The sequence below is a fragment of the Arvicola amphibius genome, chromosome 3 (assembly GCF_903992535.2).
Source record: "Arvicola amphibius chromosome 3, mArvAmp1.2, whole genome shotgun sequence".
Lineage (NCBI taxonomy): Eukaryota > Metazoa > Chordata > Mammalia > Rodentia > Cricetidae > Arvicola > Arvicola amphibius.
In genome coordinates this window covers 124402279-124427817 of record NC_052049.1, presented here as the reverse complement: position 1 = coordinate 124427817, position 25539 = coordinate 124402279, and the positions used below count along the sequence as shown (strand labels likewise).

Sequence of the window (25539 nt, the reverse complement as noted above, 5' to 3'; positions counted from 1 at the left end):
TTGATAGACTACTTTCCAAAACCTCTCTTTTTTTAAAGTGCTTTTTAAATTTTGATATGTATTGGAGGATTTAATCTTATGCTGCAGGAGCATAATCAGGAATCATTTCTATTTTAGTTGTAAGCCTAGCCTCTGCCAGCTGAGCAGTCTCCCAGCCCCAGGAGTCACTTTAGAGTGGTAATGTTCGTCTTTCGGTCTCTCCTCTTGTCATTTTCCTGTATTGGTGTTGTGCAAAAACCATATTGGGGGTTTCGCCAGTTTAGAACTCTTAAACTGGATTCCCAAAAGTCATAAGTAGGTAAAAAATATTGCAATTTTGTATCTTCAGCCTGTTCATAAATATATTTTATCCTTGAATTTCAAATTGCTAAGTGGCTAATTAAATATTTGCATTTGGAGATAGCTGGAGCGAATATTTCCCAGTCAATAAATACTAACATGTTTTTTTGTAAAAATGAGTCTCAGGACAATCAAATGAAATTTTACAAAATCTTTAACATCAGTATTCTTTAGGTTCTTTAAGATATTTGGTTTGTAAGTATGATGGGAGTTCTCAAGTGTGTGAGGTTGTATTTGTGTCCACCTAAATAAGGAAGTTACTTCTTAAGTTAATTAGATGACTCATAACTCTACTGGGTGAAGGTAAAATTCAGAATATCCAAAGGCAAAGAAACAAATTCAAAGTATTTTAAATTGCTTGGCCCTTCAGCTTATGTGTTTATCTTTTTCTCTTGCAGGAAACACTGGTACCTTTAGAAGACAGGAATGAGACGCAAGGAAGAAAGGCCATTCATCATAAGAAGATTTGAATCACTTTGAAATTTTAAAGAAATGTAACACTTGCTGCTAAACTATCTTGGTCACCAGAAGGAACAAAGTGCTTCAGAGTTAAATGGTAACCAGAGTTCTCCTATCACGTTGTCCACAAAAGTTTTAGGGCACTAGAAAGGACTCCATTTTAAGTTTGAATATTGGCCAGACAACTGCCAAACTATGGAAAAAACTGTTGGGTTTTTTGTTTTTGGTTTTGTTTTTTTTTTTTATTTTCAATTTTGGTTTTGGATTTTTTGAGACAGGGTTTCTCAGCCTTGGTTATCCTGGAACTTGCTGTTGACCAGGCTGCTGGCCTTGAATTCACAGAGATCCTTCCTGATTAAAGGTATATACCGTGTCTCAAAAAAAAACATAGTCGCTAGTTTTATAATCATTAGTTCCGTGATAGCAATCAGTTTCCCTGCTTTGGTGCTGGAGTTGGCCCAGCGTGTAACTGGATGTTCACTCCACCATTGGCAGGCATTCCCCAGCCTGAATTTTTTTTTTTGAGATTGGGGTGTGTGTGTGTGTGTGTGTGTGTGTGTGGTGTGATTTGAGGCTGGTTTTGAACTCCTGTCTTCTGAGTGCCGTGCAACTATCTTATAAGGAGATAATCAATAGTATTCCACAAAGAAAATGAGAGCAATAATTGTTATTGAAATAAGAGAGAAAGAGGATTATTTCTAAATTGTGGCTTTTGGTAGAAACAAACAAGAAATGTGGAACAGTCAGAAAACTGCTCTTATTATCTATTTACCTACTTACTTATTTTTGAGATAGGGTCTCGTTTTGTAGCTTTGGCTGGCATGGAACTTCTAAATGCTGGTATTAAAGGCATGAGCCCTCATTCCCAACTAGAATATAAATAAATAAAGGTGTTCCCCGCCGCCTCTGCCAGCTAGAACATTGGTTATCTCACAGCTTAACTGTTGGCTTCTTTGGTTCTTAATGTTTGTTCAAGGGAATTTTTAGGTTCTTTACTCCAGCTTCTTACAAGAGCATAAACTTAATGGAAAGGAATATAGTCTATATTATCTGTCGTTCAAACATGTTTTCCCTTTCCAACAAATAAGGCCAATGCCTTAAAGATTTTTGCACAATTACCTTCTGAGTTTTATTTTAGTTTCCTTACTTGGTATCAGATCTGTTCTTTCATGTTTGAAGTTGTAATTTCATATTTATTTTCTTTTTGACCCTTTCTACCTTTAAAAAAAAAACAATAGAGCATCCAGAATAGAAAGAAGGAGATTTGGAGAGACTGTGAAGTTTTTCTTCTTTTGATATTTAAAAGACTGTTAGATGTCAAGCAAGGCTGAGAACACGTTTGGAAAGACTTGGGATAATCAGTCTCTTAACTCTTGATCTTAGGCCAAAATTGTTTGAATGCATGTTTATAAAGATTCATATATTTGCAGCTTCTTATGTTTCTGAACCATAACTTTTATTGTGGTCTGTGAATACGAACGGGTGTTTGCATACGTGTTCCCACATTGACATCAGATCGACCTCAGGGCTCTTTGCCTTACTTATGGAGTATTGCTTTTGTTTCATTTCTCTTGTTGTATTAAAATACCCTGGCAAAGCCAGCTTAGGGGAGAAAGGGTTTAAGTTCTCAGTTTCAAGTAAGAGTCCATCGTTGCAGGAACTTGAATCTAGAGCAGAGAGAAAATCAACACATGCATTCTTATGCTCAGCTCACGTTCTCCAGTGTTCCGCAGTTCAGGATCTCCCTGCATAGGGAATAATGCCACCCGGCAGTGGGTAGGTTTTCGACCTCAATTAATGTACAAAGATATGCACACAAGCTAGCATGACCTGGACAGTTCCAGAAACGGTTCCCAGGAGATTCTAGATTGTGTCAGTTTGTTGATAATTAACTTCCACAGGCATTGTTTATCTGTTGAACCCAGATCTTGCCAGTTCATTGAGGCTAGCTAGCCGGTTGGCCTTGTGTTTGCCTACCAAGCCTTGGGATTATAGGAGGGCTGCCACACCTATACAACATTTATGTGAGCACTCTGAACTTGAATGTAGGTCTTCATGCTTAAACAGCAAATGCCTTAACAACTGAGTGGTCTCTCTAATCCTAACTGTAATCTTTATTCACAGGTTGTCATTTGATTTTGAGGGTAACCATTTGTTTGCTTGAGTACTGTGTATTAGTAAATGAGATTAATTGACCCGACCCACTTCCTTGCTGTTGAATGCAGCAAATGTGAAAAGCTGATCAATTGACGGTATTATGTACTAGTCCTTATGATCCTAAGAAATATAGGACTGTTTTAAAGAAGTTATTTAAGTTCATAAATCATGTACCAAAGCATGAATGGATGTTCTAATTACTCTTTCCTGCACTGATTTAAAAAAAAATTCTCTAGTTCTACTTGTGGTTAGAGCTTCTCTATGATCTTGTCTTTCATAGTTATATAGTCACATTCATCCCTTTGTAAATGTCCAGTTAATTCTCTCTAGTCTTCAACCACTATTTAAAAAAAAACTTAAAGTCTTAGAGAGCAACCTTTCCAATACAACTAAAAACCAAAGTTCAGGGCTGGAGAGATGGCTCAGAGGTTAAGAGCACTGGCTACTCTTCCAGAGGTCCTGAGTTTAATTCCCAGCACCCACATGGTGGTTCACAACCATCTGTAATGAGATCTGGTGCCCTCTTCTGGCCTGCAGGCATACATGCAGACAGAATACTGTACACATAATAAATAAACAAATCTTTAAAAAACAAACAAAAAATAATAAAAAAATTAAAAAGTGCTCAGGGTTCGCTCATACATGAAAAACAATTAGATTTGCTCCATTAATGTAAGTTTATTATATTTTAGTATATCTACTATAATTTTTAATCATTACCAAATGAAAGCCATACAACCTTGCCACATTTTATTGTGATATGTTTACCATGTTTTATAGAATTCCTAATGCTGTTCACATCTATTTCTGAATGTTTTTCAATAGCTTTGGGTAGGATCATTAAAATTGACAGTGTCGGCTATACTTTTCTACTCATTAATTGCCATAATTTAAACTACTGAATTTGTTGTCATAGTTAAAATATTAAAAGGGAACAGTTTAACACTTTACTTCTCTATAAAGTAAAGCAGATGAGTTAGGTTATTTGTTCCATTTATCCCAGTTCTGAGTTAGGTACCATGTCTAGGAGATACATAGAGTTAAAGACCATCTATATTTATATAGTATCTTTTTGGCCTATATAAGCCACATGTCTCAAGTCCACAGTCTAAAAAGATTTGAATAAGATTCAGTTATACAGTTCTCAGAATTCTACCTTACATAAAAAGAAATTTAGATTTTCAGTTGCATAAACTATTATGGCCTCTTTAGAGAAGATATAATGTAAAGGATGACATTCTAATTCCGTAATATTAAGGTTAAGGTTAAGTCAAACTTAACTTTAATGATCAAGTTAAGTCAAGCATCCAGTTTTAAGTTTATTTCATTAGCTGTAAGCTGTGATCCTTGTGGATGGGTAGAAGAAGAGTCCACTGAAAGCTCTATCTGCCCCGAACCTGTAAGGCTTGATAGGCCTTGAATAAAGGGAAGCCTATGTTTACTTTGCCCAGTAAAAACTACTTAAAATAATAGTAACTAGTGTTATTGAATGCTTACCAGATGTCAAGTTTTAGCATCAGCTTTTCATATGTTTTATATTAGTTGCTTTTCTATTGTCGTGATAAAACCCCATTGTCCAAGACAGCTCAGAACAGAAAGAGTTTATTAGGGCTTATGGTTTCAGAGAGCTAGAGTTCATGATAGCAGTGTGAAGACACGACAGCAGGACAAGCAAGTCGAGGGCTCATAATTTTAACACAAATAGAAATCATTGAGAACGGTCTTGAAATAGTAGTCCTTAAATTCTCAAAGTCTGTCTCCAGTGACATACTGCCTTCAACAAGGCCACACCTCCCTAGCCTTCCCCAAGGAGTGCCACCAATAGGGACCAAATATTCAAATGCCAGAGACTATGGGTGACATATTTTTATTGTAAAATTTTTTTTCAGGCAGTATATCACAGTTTCTCCTCCTCCAACTGCTTTCAAATCCTCCCCACCTCCTCACCCACACAACTCCTTGACTTAACTTTCTCTGTCTCTTTAGAAAACAAATGGGCAAACAAACAAGCCAGAATAATTATAATAAAAAGAAATGCACACACAGAAAACAAAGTCTATAACAATACAAAATTGGAAACCATAATATACAGGCACAATGCCAGTAAAACAAATAAAAAATGCCTGAACAAAGTAATGTGAGTAAAAGACTCTAAAAAAATACCAGGGTTTGTTTAGTGTTGGCTCTCTGCTTCTGGGCATGGAGCCTACTCTTAAGTGTGGCTGATATACGCAGTGAGACTTCATTGGAGTGAGCTAAATTTTCCTTTCCAAGTGAATGTCAATTGGAGATAGCTTCTTGGTTAGGGGTGAAAGCCCGTGCCTGCCTCTCCCTCTCAGCACTGGGACCTGTTCTGTGCAGGCCTTGTTCTGCTGCAGTCTGAATTCATATGGGCATCAGACTTGATGTATCTGGGAGACACTGTTTTCTTGGAATCATCCACATCCTCTGGCACTTTTGGCACTTTCTGCCTCCTCTTCTACATAGCTCCCTGAGCCCGGAGGGAAGGAATTTGATGAAGACATCTCATTTAGTAGTGTTCCAAAATCCTTTACTCTCTGCACATTGAGGACATCTTATTCAAACCAGCACATTCTGCTTTGGTCTAATTGGGTTGTTTTAAAAGAAAATGCCTTTCTCTAAACAACTTACAAAGAACAGAAAATTATCTCTCCCACTTCTGAAGGCAAGAAAGTCTATGATAAAGGCACTTGTGGACTAGACTCGTGAGAGTGTCTGTCTTGGCTCATGAATGGTTTCTTTCTCTTTATCCTTACAGAAGGCACAAACAAGTTTTCTAGGGTTTCATCAAGACGCTACCCTCCTGACCTAATTACCTGTCAAAGACCTCACTTCAAGTACCAAAACATTGTCAACTTAGAATGCTGGAAATACCTAAGTGTTGATTCTGTGCATTAGCCTTAACTCTCATGACCCTGCTTGACTTGGGTGTTATTGAAGAGTTCATTTTACTTTTATGGAAAACTTATTGTCAAAGAAGTTTATTGAATTGACTACCATCAAATGACTAGCTAAAGACAGATCTAGATCTGCCTGACTCCATACCCTGAACTCTAAGCCGCATGTTTACTCTGACTTTATTTTACTTTGTAAAGATCTAAATAGAACCTTCTTGAGTTGTTTGTTCATACCTAGTTGCACATAAAGAGACAGTATTGCTATTAACAGCGTTGTTGTTGCAAATCAGTAAAACCCTCATGAAGGTGTATAGTTAGTTTTTTGCAGCATCTTTTATTTTATCAATAACTAAAGATTTTTATTTCTTCAATAGCTTATACATACTCAGTATGTTTAACCATAGATTATTATTTTAACTGTGGACAGTTGGGAAAAGTAATCACCAAAATGTCAATAATGCCGAGTAACAGGCCTGTGGCTAGTTATATATTCCTTATAACGTTACAGAACTTTTTAATGCTTTGCATCCAGCTTGTGCTTTAAATATCATAAAAGCTATGTTATTTTTATCTCAGATACAAATAGAACAAAAAAGTCAGTGATATTCTCTAAGTCAGTAGTGGAGATATGCACTTGAGTTATGTCTTTATTCTTGCTACATAGAGAGCCACTGATGTCTTAAATCTCGCTGTGGTTTGGAAGAATGTGACCTATCATTCTTTAGTTTTCAGACTATGGTGGCAAACAACCATATCCATGGTCATGTCTACTCTTAAGCTTTTGAAATTCTTTACTGTTGGAATAATTGCATTAGAAGTAATTTGCAGTAAATTACCAAGAGATGAATGTATCATATAGAAAGTCTGCTTCTATGCTTACATGCCCATCAAGACAATGCTGGACAGTCCTGTGCAGTAAGACTGCCGTGGTACTGTGTGGAAACAGTTCACCTCTGAGAACAGCATGGTAAAATCACCCCGACGTTGGGTATTTCTCTGGACAGGTTTTGAGGGTTTGGTTTGATGGGTTTTTTGTTATTATTTTTAGTTTTCTTTAGAAATGACTTCACTTAGTTTCTAACTCAGGAAAGGAGTGTTGGAAAAAGGTTAGGACTTGTAGCAGTTGTGACCAAGATGATTAATGTGGATGTGAAGAACACATTTTCATCTTTTGATCCATTGTGCCAGCTGTAATTAGCAGTAAATGTTGAAGCTGATTACAGTCAGAATGTCTCTGAACATGTGAGTGATGGGAGAGCAGAATAAATGCAGACACCACTCACTTCATTTCTGTTTGAAGGGAAAGTCATTCTCTGTTTTATTTTTTTTCTTTAGTTACTTTATGTGTGTGTTTGTATGCCATGTGCATGCTGATGCCTGTGAGGGGCAGAGGAGAGCGTTTGGTCCCCTTACAGATGGTTGTAAGTCACTATGTGGGTGCTAGGAATCGAACCCAGGTACCCTAGCAAAAGAGACATTTCTTGTAATCACTAAACCATTTCTCCAACTTATCCTCGCATCTTTTTAGATGGTGAAATATTGTAGATCTGCAAAAATTCTGGTAATTACACAGACTTTTCATTTCCAACCCCAATAGTACTTTAATTCTGTCCATGTATTAGGAGCTAAATAAAGTAGGAGAGAAATCTCATTATCATTCTGGTTTATACCCTTTTAAAGAATAACAATTCTGGTACTTGGTCGTCACAGCAAAACCCATCTAAAAATGCCAGTTACAGAAATGAAAAGAAGCCTATCACTAACAAAACTTCTTTTTCTTGGAGTCAGGCCTGGCTTTTACTTCCTTTTATTGGTTTGCTATATAAAAAAGAAAAACAAGCAAGCAAGCAAAAAAATACAATTAGGTGCTATAGCACATACTAATGATGTATTATAGGTCATTGCACACCTTGTACCAAAAAGGAAAGAAGACACAGAGCCTTTGTTTTGATGCAAAGAGGAGGAAATGCTGTCAGTATCTTTATTTTCAGGTTAAATTTTTTTTTTTTGGCCTGGTTTTTCTTCTGTATTCCACTGTACATCTGCCAAGAAGGTAAAGGCACCAGGACTTCTGGATGCTTATGCAATCTTCCCCAATTATCAGGCAGGTATTCACAAACTAAAACAGCCCCAGTGAGATTCTATTTCACACTGGTGGGGAGAGCTATAATAACAAACACTTCAGTTATCATTCCTTTTGATGTGTGATGAAAGAAGACAAAAGGAAATAAGCTTTGGCAGGAACATAAAGAAGTTTGAGCCTTATGTATTGCTAATGGAAATATGAAATGTTTGTCATTGTGTAAAAGGTTGGTGTTTCATCACACACAAAGGTAAGTGTGGAATTGCTATGTGACATAGCTGTTCTGATGTTTGGTGCACATGAAAAAGTATTGAAACCAGTCTCAAACATTTTACACAAATGTTTACAGCAGGCGTATTCACCAAAACCAAAAGATGGAAATCACAAGAGTGTCTGTCTACCAGCAGATGATTGGGTTAACCAGTGGTAAGTTAGTACAGAACAATATCTGAAAAAATCTTAACTCTGTAGAAAATAAGGTCTCATATGGTCCATACTGGCCTAGAACTTCCCTGCCTGCATCTTGCCAAGGATGATCTGAACTTCTGATACTCCTGCCTCTACTTCCTGAGCATTGGAATTACAGACAATCGCCACAGCACCTGCTCTTTTTAGTTCTAGTGATCAAACCTAGGGCGTCACACATTCTAAATAAGTGTTCTACCAACTCCGTTCTTTTTTCAGGCCTGGCAGCCTACTTCTAAATGACCCACGGGTCCAAGAAAAACTCAAAAGGGAAATTATAAAATATTCTTAATTTCATGAGAATGAAACCTCGGCATCTCAAAATTGTGGGGTATTGCTGAAGCACTTCGAGATTTCAAGCATTAAGTGCTTAATTAGCAAAGTAAAAGGGACTCAAACTAAGACTTAAGTGTTTGTTATGAAAATAGAAAAAACTGAAGAATTATACCCAGAGCAACTTAGGAAGGAATTAATGAAGAAAAAGTTACTAAAATTAGTAGAAGACAAAAACAATAAAATTAACCAAAAGATGATTCTTTGAGAAGATAGATAAATTTTCCCTTTAGCCCTAAAGAAGCCATAAATTATTAAAAGAATGAATGAGGAAATAGCACAGATCTTACACATGTGAAAGGACAATAAAAGAATTCTATTAACAAAACATCATGCCCAGAAATTAATAACCTTAAAGAAAACTTTTTTCTTTTTTTCTGGTTTTTTGAGACGGGATTTCTCTTTGTGACAGTACTACTAGCTGTCCTGAAAATAACTCTTGTAGACCAGGCTGGCTTTAAACTCAAACTGATCTGCCTGCCTCTACCTCCTGGGATTAAAGGCATGTTCCATCACTGCCCAACTAAGAAAACATTTATTGACAGGCCCTATAGAGTCTTGTAGGTATTGAAATAATTAACATTGACATTGCATTTCCTATTAAAGACAATTCTAGGCCCAGATGCCTTTTGCTAGAAACCCAAATCAGTAAAATATTTAATTATCTATCAGTTTTATTTAAATTTTGCTAAGAAAATAAAAATTTTGCACCCATTTTTTAAAAATTTAAAAGTTTTATTTTGTGCATATGAATTGTTTTGCCTACATGTATGTGATTATATTACATGCATGTGTGGTGTCCGTAGAAGCCAGAGAGGGTAGCTGATCCATTGGAACTGCAGCTGCTAATGCCTGCTCATTATGTGCGTTCTGGGAACTGAACCGTGGTCCTCTGCCTTAATAGTTGTAATTAACTACCAAGCCGTCTCTCCAGCCCCACTTTCCAACTCATTTTGTGAAATCAGTATTGTACTAAACATGTTAAATACATTGATGAAAAGGAAACTAAAGCCATGGGCACAGAAAATCCTCAAGAAAATATTAGCAACCCTAACCCAGCAACAAGTAAAATTGATAATACATTGTGTCTAAGTGGGTTTTAGCCTAAGAATTCAGGTTCCTTTCATCTTCATGAAAAAAGTCAATGCGATTCTCCATCTCAACAAATGAAAAGAAAACAACTCTGGTATGATTTTCTATCTTAGTAACTAGGTATTTCTGGGCATGGTGTCTCATGTAAGTTCAAAGCCAGCCTGAGATACAGAGTGAGTCCCTGTCCCAAGTGAAAACAGTAATAGTTAGATACCATGTAAGTTCATGATTTAAAAAAGCAAACAAAACAATAGTCTCAGCAAACTAGAGGTAGAAAGGACACATGCACATTCTACAGCCAGCGCTCTTAGAGGTGAACGTCTATCTGTATGCTTCTCTTGTGAGATTGAGAACAAGGCAAGGATGCCATAGCCAGCTCACCAAAGAAAACACAAAGCTCCTGCATTTGCAAACTAAATCATTTTCTGTATAGAAAATTTAAGAGAATCTACAAAAAAGTCTAGAACTGACAATAGTTGCAATAACAAAGTCTCATAATTCAACATCATATAAAAATCAAATTTCTACTTACTGTTAATAACTAGAAGTTGAAAATATATAAAACAGTAATACCGTGAAATATGAAATATTTGTCTATAAATTGAAAGTAGGTATTGAGTCTATATTGAAGACCTATACTTATGAAGGAAATCAAACGTGACCCCAATGAATATAGATCCTGTGCTCAACTTTTGGGTTAGGTCTTATTGTTATGATTTCAACTGTTCTGTTGACTAAATAAAACCCAGTCCATCCTAGTAAAAAAATTTTTATAGTAATTAACAAGTGCATGGAGGTGTGTTGGCAGAGACTGTAATTGTTTTCTGACCAGGAGTGCTTCCCCCCCCCCAAATGCTAATAAGCAGGCATGACTAGAACCAACTCTAGCATCCTGCCTGTTGGTTCTACCCAGTCCAACATGGCAGAGGTATGTTTGCTGCCTCTGAGATCCATGCCCATTGCCCCAGCTCCAGGGTCGCAGTGGGTCACCATTAAGCAATTTGTAACACATTGCTCACAGACCCCATTTGGGGGCCAAACTGTTGGCGGAGACTGCTCATTTGTTTCCCAGGCACCCAAACCCAAAATAACCACACAGAAACTGTATTATTTCAAAAACTGCTTGGCCAATCATATAAGTGTGTTGCTAGCTAGCTCTTAAATCTTAAATCTTAGCCCATTTCTATTATTTTATATTTTACCACAAGGCTGGTGGTTTACAAATATGTTCCCAGGTGTGTGTCTGTCTGTCTGTCTGTCTGTCTCTCTCTCTCTCTCTCTCTCTCTCTCTCTCTCTCTCTCTCTCTCTCTCTCTGTGTGTGTGTGTGTGTGTGTGTGTTGTGTGTGTGTGTGAGAGAGAGAGAGAGAGAGAGAGAGAGAGAGAGAGAGAGAGAGAGAGAGAGATCTTCCAGCCTGGCTATATTCTGTTAAGCCATTGGCTAAAAACAACTTCTTTATTAACCAATAGCAATAAAACATACTCATAGCATACAGAGGGGAATCCCACATCAAGGTGTTTGTGTATGTGTGCGTGTGTGTGGTGTGCACATATGAATGTGATATGGGCAGTCGGACTTGGACCTAAGTAAGGCCTGTGAGTATCCTAGCACAAAGCTACACTCCAGTCCTCTTTTCATCTTTTATTGTGAGATAAAGTCTCACAAATTTCCCAGGATGCCTTGAAGTATCTGTCCTGCTGCCTCAACTTACCTAGTAGCTGGAAGCCACAGGTTCCATCTTGTTTTAGCTGATTCTAAATTTTTTTAGAGACGAGCATAGTGGCACTTGCTTTTTAATCAAAACTTTTGGGAAGGAGAGGCAGGAAAATAGGGAATATTCAAAGCCACCCTTAACTACATAATAAATTTGAGGCCAGCTGGAGCTGTGTGAGACCATCTTAAATACACACACACACACACACACACAAAATAAAATTTATTTGGAAGGAAAAACTAAAAATAATTTAAAAAATTGATTAGAACAAAATTGGAGAGTTCACACTAGCTGATTCAATAGCAGCTAGGAAACTGGAGTTATCAACCTATTATTTTTGAAAAGTACCCTAGCTCTATGGATAGAATAAACCATTTAGAGATGCAAAGAAGTGGAGAAGGAAAGAAAGAGAATATATTTTTAACAAAGGTATAGAGAACCCATTGCAATAAAGGTCAGTCTTTAACAATGATTCACTAGAAAATCAAATTTGGCTCCTTGACTCCTACTTTGTCATAGCTCTTGGGGATAAATGAGGTGGTGGGAAATAGAACTTTGTAGAAGTTGGGGAGTGGAGGCTGCAAGGTTTAGAAGAGTAATTAAAATGATAAGATAAATTGCAACACAGTTAAATCTTCTAACTGGAGCACCACACACTGAAAATGTACCAACATTTTTGAATAAATAATTTAGCTTAGCCGGGCGGCAGTGGCGCACGCCTTTAATCCCAGCACTCGGGAGGCAGAGGCAGGCGGATCTCTGAGTTCGAGGCCAGCCTGGTCTACAAGAGCTAGTTCCAGGACAGGCTCCAAAGCTACAGAGAAACCCTGTCTCGAAAAACCAAAAAATAATAATAATAATAATTTAGCTTATTAAGCACCCCAGTATCCAAAAGAGCTGTGTATAAGATGGGCTGGTCATATGTAGCCTTTATTGAAGAAATCATGCATACAATAACAAAATAGAGGTACATGTTATCTTAGTGTCAGGAATAGCCAGAGGAGGGAACAGCAAATACCACCTTATCCTTAGTAAGTTTCCTTAGGTTCAACCCTACTCCCACCCCACCCTCTCGTTTAAGCTCTGCCTGCCAGAAAGGACTAAGAGCGGGAGTGTTCTGAGCACTTAGAATGTTAATTGATCCGCTATTCCTTAGGGACTTTGAGAAATCACTAATAGGGCCAAAATCTACTGTGTCATCTCTCTCATTTGAGGCCACTGCATTTGAGATAATTACCTCAAATTCAGGAGGACAGGCGAAGGAGAGTCGCCCCCTCCATACCCCTTTGTTGCTGTTTAAAATCAACAGTCTTTGTCTTGCTTCCCGCTGCTAGCCATTCTAAGTAAATTACATCTGATTAGGAAATTAGCAAAATAATTTACATGTGACCACCAAAGCTTCTGTTGGAAGGAGAGATGCTTCCCCCAGAGCAGAGCCTCCATCACACAGTGTGCTCATGGAAAACAGAAACAGGAGCTGTATGTGATCGCTTGGGTCAGCCTTCTATGGATTTCCACTGTACACTCTCATTTCTCTCCAAAGTTATTCATTGTAATGTGTACTCATCCTTTTCCTAAAGCAAGTATTATTCTCCCTGTCTTTTATCACATAGTTAGAGCGTTGGTGGAAACTGCGTTTTCATAAAAAGAACCGTGCCACCTACTCTTCAAATGCCACTGATTAGACAACCATTGATTGATTTTTCCTGGGGAATAATTGGGCTTTCCCTTGAGAATGAAAAAAAGAGGGGAAATAATGGGATGTAAAGAATGAAGATGACTGTGTGTTGTGAGAAAAGTGTTTATGCAGTTGCCATGGGAACAGCATGTAGGCATTCAAAGCAGCAGCTTATATCTGTGTATTTGTCAAATACAAATCAGATATGGATTGTGTTTATTCTCTCAGCCTAAATATAGTCTGACACATACAGTTATGTAAAATATGCTCTTGCTTTATTACATTTGCTTAATGTTTGCAGGGGTCTAGAAATCTGTTATTTTAAAATCATATACTTGAAACATAAAAATAAAACTTGTGCAATAATATTAGCAGGTAATTCCTAAATCAAATAGCAGCCCAATCACAGTGCCCACTGCTGTGCTGTCCTATGAGTTTCATCATTAACAGGGCTAATTAATTTTTCTTCATTGAAATATCTTCACAATATTGGACATAACTGATACTAGCTAATTATTTTTGGGTGTTTCAACTGCAGAAATCCACAGTCTGGTTAATTTGTAATTAATATACATGATTTCCTGTCTCAGGGGAACAAGGCCCAATAGATGGTCCTCAATGACTGTTAGACTCCTTATTTGCCAGAAGGTGATTGTCAGAAATTTCATGCATTGTGAGACATGATTTTTAGAATTTGAGAAAAATCTTCAGAAAACATATTTTCTAATTAACTCCAAAGATAATACAGAAAATGCAGTCTCCACCTGCAATCAATGCTTTCTAATGGGCTCACTAAGCGCTGGAATAGCTGCTTTCATATGAACTCTAATTACACGCTTGTCTCAATTACCTTAGCCTTTCATGCTAGCCTTGCAGCCTATCAGTTTATTACTCTGTATTTTTTCCTTCTAATATTTCCTCAAAGACATAGTTAGGGTATCACTTACAGGCATAATATATTATTAAAGCAGCAATTGCCTACATTGTCCATAAATACAAGAATAATTTAATGAGGCAAAATAACTTTACAGATTGAATAATGAGAAAGGACTAATCAGAGAAGGCTTTCCTGAGGAAATTAAAGTCAAAATTCAAAGATAAATGTTTTTCCAGACAGTATTTTGAAAATATATATTGAAAAAATAGAAAAGTGCATATTCATTATTCATATATATCCTTTAAATCGAAAGTTGTACTTCTAACAATTTATCTTAAGATAACAAAGATATGTGCAAAGATTAAGTTAGAAGAATAGGTACTACATCTTGTTTGTAGCAGAGAAATATTGGAAACACTTTAAACATGTGGGTGAGTAATCTTAGGATAAATTTGGGAAATCAAAGATTATAGAACTATTACAAATGATGTTATAGGAGAATATTCATTCACATAGAAAAATGCCCATGAAATATTGTTTAAGAAAAAGAAATTTCTTTGGGATTCTATTACATCTAGGAATCATTTTGAGGAAAACTGACATCTTTGTTGAACATTGAAGAACATAGTATACTTTTCCATTTATTTAAGTTGTTAAACTTTTATTAGTGTTTCAGGAGTGTGCACGTGCCTGTGCATGTGTGCACATGCACACACACATGCGTGCATGCAGACATGCACATGCTGAGGCAGGTCTTTCTATGTTGCTCAGTCTCCGTGAGCCCATTATCTTCCTTTCTCAGCCTCTCTAATAACAGAATTAAAGGTATGTGCACTGGGCCTGCCCCATCAGTGTGGACTTCTCAACATGCAACCTATCCCTGTTTTCTTATTTGTATATCCAAGGATTTACATTTCATTATTTTTTTTGTTTTCTGAAGCCACTTTAAAAAGTATTTGTAGGTTTAGCCCCTTTGGTTGGGGGTTTTTGTTCATTTGTTTTGTTTGTTCTTTTGACACAGGGTCCTCCCTGTGTCACCCAGGCTGATCGTAAGCTTATAGAGATCCTGTCTGGAACATGGCCAATACTACCTTGCATCACTAAAAAATATTATTACTTTCTCTTAATATATCATCTGTTTGTAGAAATGCAGTTGATTTTTTATGTTGCCTTTGTATCCTAAAATCTTCAGTTAGTAATTGTAAAAGCAGTTTTTTCATACTTAGGATTATGAAAAGTATCTCATCGGAAAATTTTGTGTTTATGTTTGAGTCTACAATTTTGATTAATTTTTGTTTTTTTTTTTTTAAATACTGTTTGACTCCTGAGAGCTGGTTCAGTAGTTAATTAAGAGCACTTGTTCTTGCAAAGGACTCAGGTTCAGTTCCTAGAATCTACACGGCAGATCACTACTGCCTGTAATCAGTCCCAGGGGAATCCAGTACCACCTTCTGGCCTCTGTGGGCACCAGGCAGGCACATACATGGTGTGTGTGTGTGTGTGTGTGTGTGTGTGTGTGTACATATGCATACACACATACACATGCAGGCAAACATTCATGTATATAAAACAACAAAATCTTTTTAAAAATTGGTAAAATACTATTTTGATTGGTAAGACAGGATAAAGCAGGTCTCATAGAATGTATTGTGAATCTTTTGTCTATGTTTCTGAGACTAGATTTCCAGAATTGTAAATTCTTCTAAATGTGTGGTAAAACTAGCCAGTGTTACTTCATTTAGTCCTGGGGTTGGGGCCAAGTGGAAAATGGATGAGGGTTAAATTTCATGTAAAGATTTATTTTTAGAAATATTTATTGGGCTTGGAAAGTAACTGGATATGTAGATTGTGTGATTAGCATTCATGTACCCCTGGGTTCAGTTTCTACACCATATAATTCAGACATGATAGTACATGCCTGTAATTCCAGCATTCTCGAAGTAGAGGCACTAAGATCAGAAGATCAGGGTCATCTTCAGCTACATAGAGAGTTCAAAGCCAGCCTGGGCTACATGAAACCCTGTCTGAAAAAAACATATAAAAATAACAAAAAAGTTTAGTTTTTTTTTAAATGTGTGTGGTATACATGCATGTATACATGTGTGGATGAGTGTGGAGTCTGTAATTTGTCCATTTTCTGATTATCAGTGGAATACCATCCTATTAAATTTACTCTGGGGCCAGTATGCTTTTTGTTTCTTACACTGTACCAACCCTTTTACTTACTCAGAGTTTTCACAGGTAGAGAATGGGTAGGTGCAATGTGTGTCGGCAAAACCTAGTGGATAGAAAGAAATTTGCTGAAAAACAAGTACAGTAATGATGGTGAATGTTTTTGCCAGTGACGGACTAATACCTAGTAGTAGCCCTGTAAGATGGCATTATTTAGTGAGTCTATTTGTGTAAGTACACTATGATGCTCACAGTGCAAACTCTTACCAACACATCTATTAGAATGTAGACTTATTATGAAGAAATTCTTATAGAAATTTGCATTAGATTGTTAACTGAGCTGTATAGGTACAATACCTTGAACAAGATTAGAAACATATGTACAGTTTGTTTTAACAAAAGTAATCTCTAATTTGTATCCTTATACAAAATTTGTATACAATGTACAAAAGTCCAATCCAGTGTAAAACATTTAAAACTAGTAGTTGCTTTCTAAAAGAAGATTTAATAATCTACCTTTTTGTCTTATCTACATCCCTCCTTTTTTCTTTTGAAACAAGAACCTCGAATCTAATTTTCGTTGTTTAGCTTTTTTCCTGACCATTACTAATAATAACTTATAACCAAGCCCTAAAGAATGACAAATGTCCATATTCCATTTAATAACCAAAAACCACCCACCCCACCTCTTGAGAATGTGGGCGTCTATTCTTAGATGTATTTCCCGCTGTCTGGGGTGATGGTATCTTTAGGTCCTGGGGGCATGGCTGTTTTGCACAATGTCGTGCTCTTTCCCGGCAGTGTAACTCTAAGTACATATTTTCCTTCTTTGGTGCACACCAGAAGCACTTAGACTACGCCTGCTGTCATTATCCCCTTTCTGCTCCTCTCCCCTCCCTTCCTTTTCCTCCTCCACCTTTTGCGGTGATGGAGATTTAACCCAGTGCCTTATTCACACTAGGCAAACAGTCACCACTGAGATTTACACCCCGTCTCACCCCCACTACCGAATCCCGCCCTGTAAACTGCCTCTTAAAAATGGAGGTGTTTGAGCCCTAGCGCACATTTGCTGACATCTATAAGAATGTTACTCTCGTGTCTGTAATTTGAAAAATACTCAGGTCATAGTAAGAATCATTAAAAATTGAAAACTTGTGAAGAGTGGTAAAATAGAAAGAAGCCCGTTCCTCAGTCAGGTACATCTGAGGCCAGAGTTCAGATACTCCAACATAAGGGTGTGCCCTAGACCAAGAGTCAGACTAAAGGTAACTGTCTGATCTTTAATTTCCATGACCGTAAAATAGAGATGGTAATTCTTTGTTAAGTAGTGCAGAATCAAAAGAGATAGCAGGTGGTAAGTGCTTGACATAATGTTCATAGTTGTCAGGATTCTAATTCTAGTACCAAGTATTTGTCCTCAGTTTTCATCTTCACTGTAAAAAGTGAGATGTCCCTTACAGCATCCCTTTCTCCATCTCAAAGAATATTTATGCAGAACTTCCCATGATACCTTTCGATTAGACTAGTTTACTCTGATCTTTGAGCTCTCCCATAGCTTTGTGTTTGTAAGGCCACTTAGAAAGAGTGACAGAGAAAGTAGGTGGCATTTTTGTCCTCAGTTCCCCAGAATCCTTTGGAGTAGCTAATCATTTTTGGAGCCAGTTTCAAAAGTATTCTTTGTCTTGTTTACAAACATGTATATTAATGTTATTATGAACATGGACAAAAACGTGCTAGCTGTAAACCATAAAAACAGTTAATATATCAATGAAAGAAGATATCCAATGAAAGAAGATATGAATATCTAGTTATTTTTAGTAGCGACTCCACTATAATATAGTTAATGTGATCAGTCTGTGGATTTGTAAATGGTAATGTTTCAAATTTCTTTATAAATATCTCAAATCAAAGTCTTGTTTGTTTTATTTTGTTTTACTTGAAATACTTAAGAATTAATACCCAGCAATGGGAGATACACACACGCGCACACGCACGCACACACACACACACACACACACACACACACACGGGTGTCGGGGGAGCTACTGTTCTGTTTTCTAGAGCTGACATTAATCACATATCCTTTTATTTTCAGTCATTACACACTTGAAAGAATTGAAATATATTGATGTCTTTCTTTTTATTTCAGTTTTCATTAAATAACTAAAACCTAATGCTAAGAGTAAAGAGTTAATTTATATGCCCCCCTTTTAAGGTCAGGACTGGCTACAGTCTCGTGAAATGGACCTTTACAGTTTCTTCTCACTGAAGAGGCTTCTGCCTTTATTTAGTTTGTTGGTTTCATCATAGAATATAGTAAATGTACTATTTTTTAAGCATTGCAAGAGTTTGAGATTCTATAACATCATGTTTATCATACTCTTTTACTTCTTTTATTCATAGGATTGTCATACATGTAAGTTTTATATATGCATGCACTGGTATATGTGTCAAGCATCCCTAACCTAAAATTCCAAATCTGAAATGCTCCAAAGTCTACAGTTTTCTGAGCTTTGATGTGATGCCCCAAGTTGACAATTCTATGCCCTGAGACTTTGTTGGTTTTTTTTTTTTTTTTTGTGTGTGTGTGTGTGTGTAAAATTATTCAAATACCACATACAGTTATCTTTAGGCTATGGATCAGTGAATTTTGTATTTAAACTTGAATCTTAGCATCGTTACTTTATTAAGTATATGTGAATATCCCAAACTCCCACCACAAAAAAATCTAAAATCTGAAACAGTTTTGGTGTTTTAGATAATTATTTCAGAAAAGAGATACCGTGACTATACAAAGTTACATTTTTTGCAAGCTTCTGTGCCAGGAACATTGGTATATTTCTGGTCTCAAATACCTTATAGGAAAATGCCACCACCGGAACCCACAGCAGGTGAGGCTGTAATAGATAATCACCTTTATCTTCAGAGATCTTTCCAAACTGTTGGAATCTTGACCTTGTGGCTCATCACGTAGCCATCCTGTGTAACCCAGGTCAACTGTCTGAAGGCCCTTTGTGAGCATTCAGAAGAAATGGACTGTAGCTGGGGAAGTAATCTAGAGATGCACACAACCTGAGGTATTTGGGGATTTGATAAATAGCCACTGTAAGCTTTCTGACAAGCAAATTCTCTTGTAAAATGAATTGAGAAGTATTATTTTAATGACTACATATGGATGCAGTTGGAGAAGAGCTGCAGGCAAAGGCGGCAGCAGATGGACGACCAGAGAGAAACAGGTGTGACAGGTGACAGACAAGACAAATGGCAGTGGCGACAAAAGGAAAAAAAATCATCTGGATTTCACTGCGTGTTCTTAAATATATTTCCCTACAAATAGTCTAATTCAATAAAATTTTAAAACATGGTGGCATAGCAGTGCACGGAAATCTCAATGTGCCTTCAGAAATTAGGGACTCTGGGGCTCCATAGGGTAGTGTGTGCATCAACTGTAGGCTCCCTTTGCCCCTATTGTGCTAGAGCCCAAAGGGAAGGAAACACTGGCTTATGCCTGGAGGAAGTGTCTCTGTGGGGCATGCTTACTGAATGAAAAGGCTTTGTTTGAAACTAACTGACCCTTCTAAAACAGCGCTTTTCTTTTTTAAGAGCTTATTCAGCTTAGTCAGACTTTGCCTACCTGGTAAGTCAAAGCTAAATCAAGGTCAGCAGCCATATTGCTCTAAAAATGCTGCGGTGTACTGGGGAAGGCAATTAGGAATGTTTTATTGAACAATTTGAACGTTGAGGTGAATTGCTAACCACTTTCCGTATTGTGTCAGCTGGGTGCTTTCTGTGGGAGAGCGCAAAACCGTTTAGTTTGCAGTTATAAAGTGGACATGTGTGTGGGACTAGAGACCAGGTAGTGCCTCCATCATGTGTCTAAGTTTTGCTTTGGTTACATTTGTGATGTTAATGTTGTTTTGTTTTTGTTTTTTGTTTTTTTAAAAAGCAGTTCCAGAACTAAAACAATAAAGTGACTGAAACTGGTTCACATGTTCTTAAACTATATCTAAGGAGATACACTTTTGACCCTGTCTTCATTGTTGCTTATATTTAATGTTTTTAATAAATATAACAAATGTACATGTAAATAAAACGAGCCTAAAACTCTCTAGCCTGAGACTGCAGTTTCTCCTTGAAATTACAGTCATTGTCCCCTCAGAACCTTTAGAGTTGCTATTTTCAGCAAAGAGAAGGATAGGTCGGTTATATGGTGTTCATATGTATGCATGTTATATATTATATAATAGAGTATTAATGACAATTACTTAATAAACCAAATGCTCCTCCCAGAAAACTAGTCTCGCCTGAGCAGTGGCTGCCTAAGACAAGTAAGTTATGTTTAGTTCTTCCATTTGGGTGCCATGTCAGCCTAACAAATCCAGCTCAGAGAGAAGCAAGAAGGCTCCTTTGGTCATACCACGAGAGCCCTGAAACAAAACGGAGTTCCCACTTAAAAGAGGTGTGTCCTGCAGACACCACAAAGAGAAGCTCAGGTTGGCTTGAAAGTCATGATCCTCCTGCTACATCCTGCACTAGCACTGGCAAATTAGAATCTGGGAAAGAAAACTAAAGACTAAATTTGTGTTTTTACTTCTGCTTTACTCCATGTTTACACAGGCCGTTCAAGACTTTGGAGAACTTAGAGTCAAATCACCTTCTGAAAGTCCATTAGATGAATTTGGAAGAGAATAAATTCCACTCTACTTTCTTACCTGGATTTGTTAGGCCGACATGCCCAGGTAGTGGCATTTTTGGGGCATCTTTCTCCTGAGTATTTTAGCCCAGGGGAGAGTGATCAGGGTGAGCACAGCTCTACAGGGGAGTGTGACAGAAAACTGAGCTGGCATTACACTGGTAGGCTTGGGAAGACAGCATTTGCTCCTTTACTGATGTTTTTAAGCAGCACTTTTGATTTGACCCAAAACTACTGCAAGTTTTTAAATAAGTATTTTTTTAGTTGCTGCTTAAATAGTTCATGCTGTTTCCTAGTGCATTCTGGAATATAAATATGTAGGCTATAGTAATTTTTTTAATTTCCCTTTTTCTGTCACATTAGCTAGTTTCTTGTAGTAGACATGAAATGTATACCCTATTAGATGCTTCCTAGCAGAGATTGTTTTCAGCAGCACGTGTATTTAAGAATAATCTTTTAGCCATATTACATCAATGTGAATTCTGGCTGATGGAACCCTCATCTGTAAGAACATTCTCTCAGTCCCCTTGGGCTTTGCAGTGCAGATTCTTACTGTCATCTGTCTCACTTCAAAGCTAATTGAAATCAGTCAGCCTATATTTCAAAATATCTGTGCATATTACCAACCATCTGGCTGTTCACAAATAATGAAGACATTTAATCTCAAACCTGGGTAATGCACTACCCTCTCACCTCTAGAGAGCAAATCCGATATAGGACACATAGTCCACTCTAGTATCTGTTTGCAACAGAGCGGTCATTAGAGTCCCCAAACTCATAACAGTTTAATGCAATCTGTCCCATGTGACTGACTGCAATAGATATTCAAAATGATCTTTGCTGTATTCATTCAGAATTGCAAAGACAGCAAGGTTGATGTTTGACCATTAAATCTAGAATATCAAAAGCACATTGCTTGTGGATAAAGAACATATTCAACTGTTTTTAGTAACCTAAAGTGTTTATGGTGTACAATACGCATTTCTGTTTAACATTTTGTTATTTGTCTTTTAATCATTAAAATTAGGCTTATGTTTATTATTTTTAGCAAAGTTTGGATTTTATATATGTGTTTATCTGCCTTTTTTTAACCCAAATAATAATTTAAAGACCAGTTTTCAATTAAGTACACTTCTATAGCTGTAATATACTGGCATGTTCTAGTATCATCTTAAGTTACCATTTCTCTGTTATGGGATACGTTTTCCTTTACCCTGTAATAAGTAGCACTGTAGGACATAAGTAGACACTTTCTTGTATATGCAGATTACTCTTTGAACAGATTGTCTTCTATATTCCTAGAACTTAATTGCAATATCAAAAGGCATGCAAATTTTTAGTGTGTTTTGTTTGCTTTTGTTTTTGTCCCATACTGGGGGATATTTTGATACATATTGCCATAGCATTCTTGGAAAAATAAAACAAAAAATCGTCTGTTCTCTTACAACCTTATTTCTTTTGTAGTTTTAGAAGTGTGGAAAATCGTTACACTTGACCAATAGTTAAACATGAGCTCCTTATTTGTAGTTTTAGTGCACTTTGGTAGCTGACTGTCTGTCACTGTTGCCTTGACCTCTCTGGATTCTTAGTAAGGTTTTTGCTGAGATTCTCTCATTCGTTTGTTTGTGTATGATATCTGTCAGTTCCTATCATACTGTAAGCAATGGACTGTATCCTCTATTTGAGTAAGATATTCTAAGTGACAATCAACAGCATTGCAGTCCTTTGTGGTAGTAGTGAGGGCGGTGTTTGGTGTCGGCGGCAGCGGCTGTAATAGTAAGTACTCAACCCAGAGCCTTTGCCTCCTTTGAATATAGTAAAATCCAATGTTATTTTGCTTTTGTCGTATTTAAATTGTTAATCCCTTTGAATGCATTTATTATTTTTGTGGAGGAGGGATAGAGTGTTTATACCTATATTTACAATATATAAGAACAGTAGTTAGATGTGATTCAAAAAATTATTTAACAGTTGTAATAATGAAAGGATTCCCTGTTTGATAAGTCATCAAACTGTAAGAGTATGTAATGGGTTTTAAAAAGTTAGTTAACAGAAGTCGAGTGCTTTGAAGATGATGAGCACTTTCTATGGTAAATACTGGTGATGGGTGTGAAAGCCACCCTCACTTTTCTCATGTTTGTGTGAACACTGGTGTGACTGGAGCACAGACAACCCTGTTGTCCTTTTTCTTCATTGCAACTATACATTCTACTGGGAAGAAAATTTGGGGGAAAGGATCCATTTTTCTTAAATATTTATTTATTTATTTATTATGTATACAATATTCTATCTGTGTGTATGCCTGCAGGCCAGAAGAGGGTACCAGACCCCATTACAGATGGTTGTGAGCCACCATGTGGTTGCTGGGAATTGAACTCAGGACTTTTGGAAGAGCAAGCAGCGCTCCTAACCACTGAGCCATCTCTCCAGCCCCGAAAGGATCCATTTTAATTTGCTCTATATAGGTCTATCACATATCAAAGAGCCCTTATCTGATACCAGACCTGTAAAACCACAATCTATCATTTTCACTGACCAAATAAATCTGACTTTCAAAGAAATTTTTTATATTGGTTTGCTTTTAAAATAGCCCTCATTATTTAAGCAGGCAATGAGCATACTCCCTATATAGTAATAGCAAAGCTTAATCTTCTGTTGAGAGATTATTGACGACGTTTAGGTCTGTCATTCAGTCATTTGTTGAATCATCTCATTTTCATTCTTTTCTGTCCTTCCTGCCAGTGGCCTAATTATGATTTCATTATAATTCCACCTGCATTTTTAGAACTTCCTCCCCATTAATCTCCTAAATACAGTCATCTTCCATATTGCAGTTCATTTATATCATACACATATACTAATCTGATTCTAAAATAATAGATATATATATTATCCTTCTGCCTAAAATATATATTTGATTGGCCATGTTCCTAGATCTAGCTGGCATTCAACCATTTAAATGATTTAATCATACTCCTGAATTACAGCATTGTGTCTTGCATCACTGTTCACGTGATTCCTCACCTTTAGGCCCCTCCTTCAGTGACCTTGTACATCCTGCATTTCTGTGCGCTTGTCACCTCATCTTCTCTTGGAGCCACAGACCACCTGCAGACTGCGTGATACTGAATGGGTGGCCGTGAACCATGTTAAAACCTGTAACCTTTCTGCTTTTGTGATCCGAAAGGGAGCAACTAGGAAATTATGAGGTCTGAGGAAATGCACCCTGGAAGACAATGAACTAATGCTCATTTTTCTTTTCCTTTTCTGCCTACATTATTGACTGAGTCTTGAACCTTATATGCTTAGAATAGACTCAGATTTGTCTGACAAAAAACAAAACATCTGCTGTGTGGGGGGAAAAAAACATTTCAGTGAGATTTATAGTCATCTGCTGAAACAAAGAAAACTACTCAATAGAGAAAAATGACAGAATCAAGAAGCTCGGGATAAAATTCAAAGCTACTTGACATACGAAGAGCTGAGGAAATGGAGCTGTTGAAAGATGATCAGCCCCCAAATTAGCCAGATGTTGGAATTAACCAGGGTTTTAACGTGGCTATTAGAGGTATTGTCAGCAAGGTAAAACAACAGCAACAAATGTTTCAGAGCATGAGAATCTCAACAGAAAAAAAATGAAAATAATTAAAAATCCAAGTGTTCATACTAGAACTGAAAACTACTAATTCTGAAATGAAAATTTCATTGGATGGGCTTACCAGCTGAATAGGACAACTGAGGAAAGAGAATGGATTTCAAATTAGCCAAGTAAACACAAGGAAAAAAAAACTTCAAGGCAAGGTACATATACAAACCTTCAAAAGTCCATGAGATGGCACTCAGTGACCAAATGTACATGAATTTTAATGTTAATAAATGGAGGGAGCGAATGAAACAAAAGAAGAGTTGAATAATGGTTGAAACCTTCACACATCTGAAAGGCAACAATTTGTAACTGCAAAATGCTAATTAAACCAAGCCACATACACACAAGGGAGCCCCAGCCGAGACGTATCATAGTCAAATCATGAGTGCCAAAAAGACAGCAAATCTTGAAAGCTACAAGAGAGAAATGCCGTGTTACATATAAAGGACCGATTTAATGTGATTAGTGAATGTTTGGCTTCTACTCAGAAACCCGTTGAGGATGAAAGAGGAGAGAACAGCATTTTTAAACACTAAATAAAAATAACCAGTCTAGAACTTTGTACTCGGTGGAAGTATTCAAGAAAAGAAGCAAGATAAAGACTTTTCAGATCAAGGAAAGCTAGGGAAATTCAGAACCATTAGACCTACATCAGCTTCACCCTGCACAAATGTTACAAGAATCCTTCCAGGCTGAAGGTAAATAATTCTAGACAGAAACTTGAATCTTGAACGAAGAACATAAAAGATGCTAGATGTCTGGGAGAAAGGCTGGGACAATTTTGTAAACCTTTCTCTTAATTTCTTGATGGTCTATATAATCATTTCAAACCACAAAATTATATCACTGGAGACTGAGTCTGGGAGGGGCATACATATGATCATGTGTAATTGCATGCCTACTTTTGATGGGAA

General features: G+C 37.0%; 1 protein-coding gene across 2 annotated transcripts in view; it reads left to right on the top strand.

The window, feature by feature from the left end:
• Peak1 (pseudopodium enriched atypical kinase 1) overlaps window positions 1-25539 on the top strand; it is a 218971-nt gene that overhangs the window by 96891 nt on the left and 96541 nt on the right. For both annotated transcript variants that reach the window (XM_038322797.1, XM_038322798.1), the window contains exon 3: window positions 738-895. The gene's annotated coding sequence lies outside the window, so the exon portion shown is untranslated. The remainder of the gene's footprint in view (window positions 1-737; window positions 896-25539) is intronic.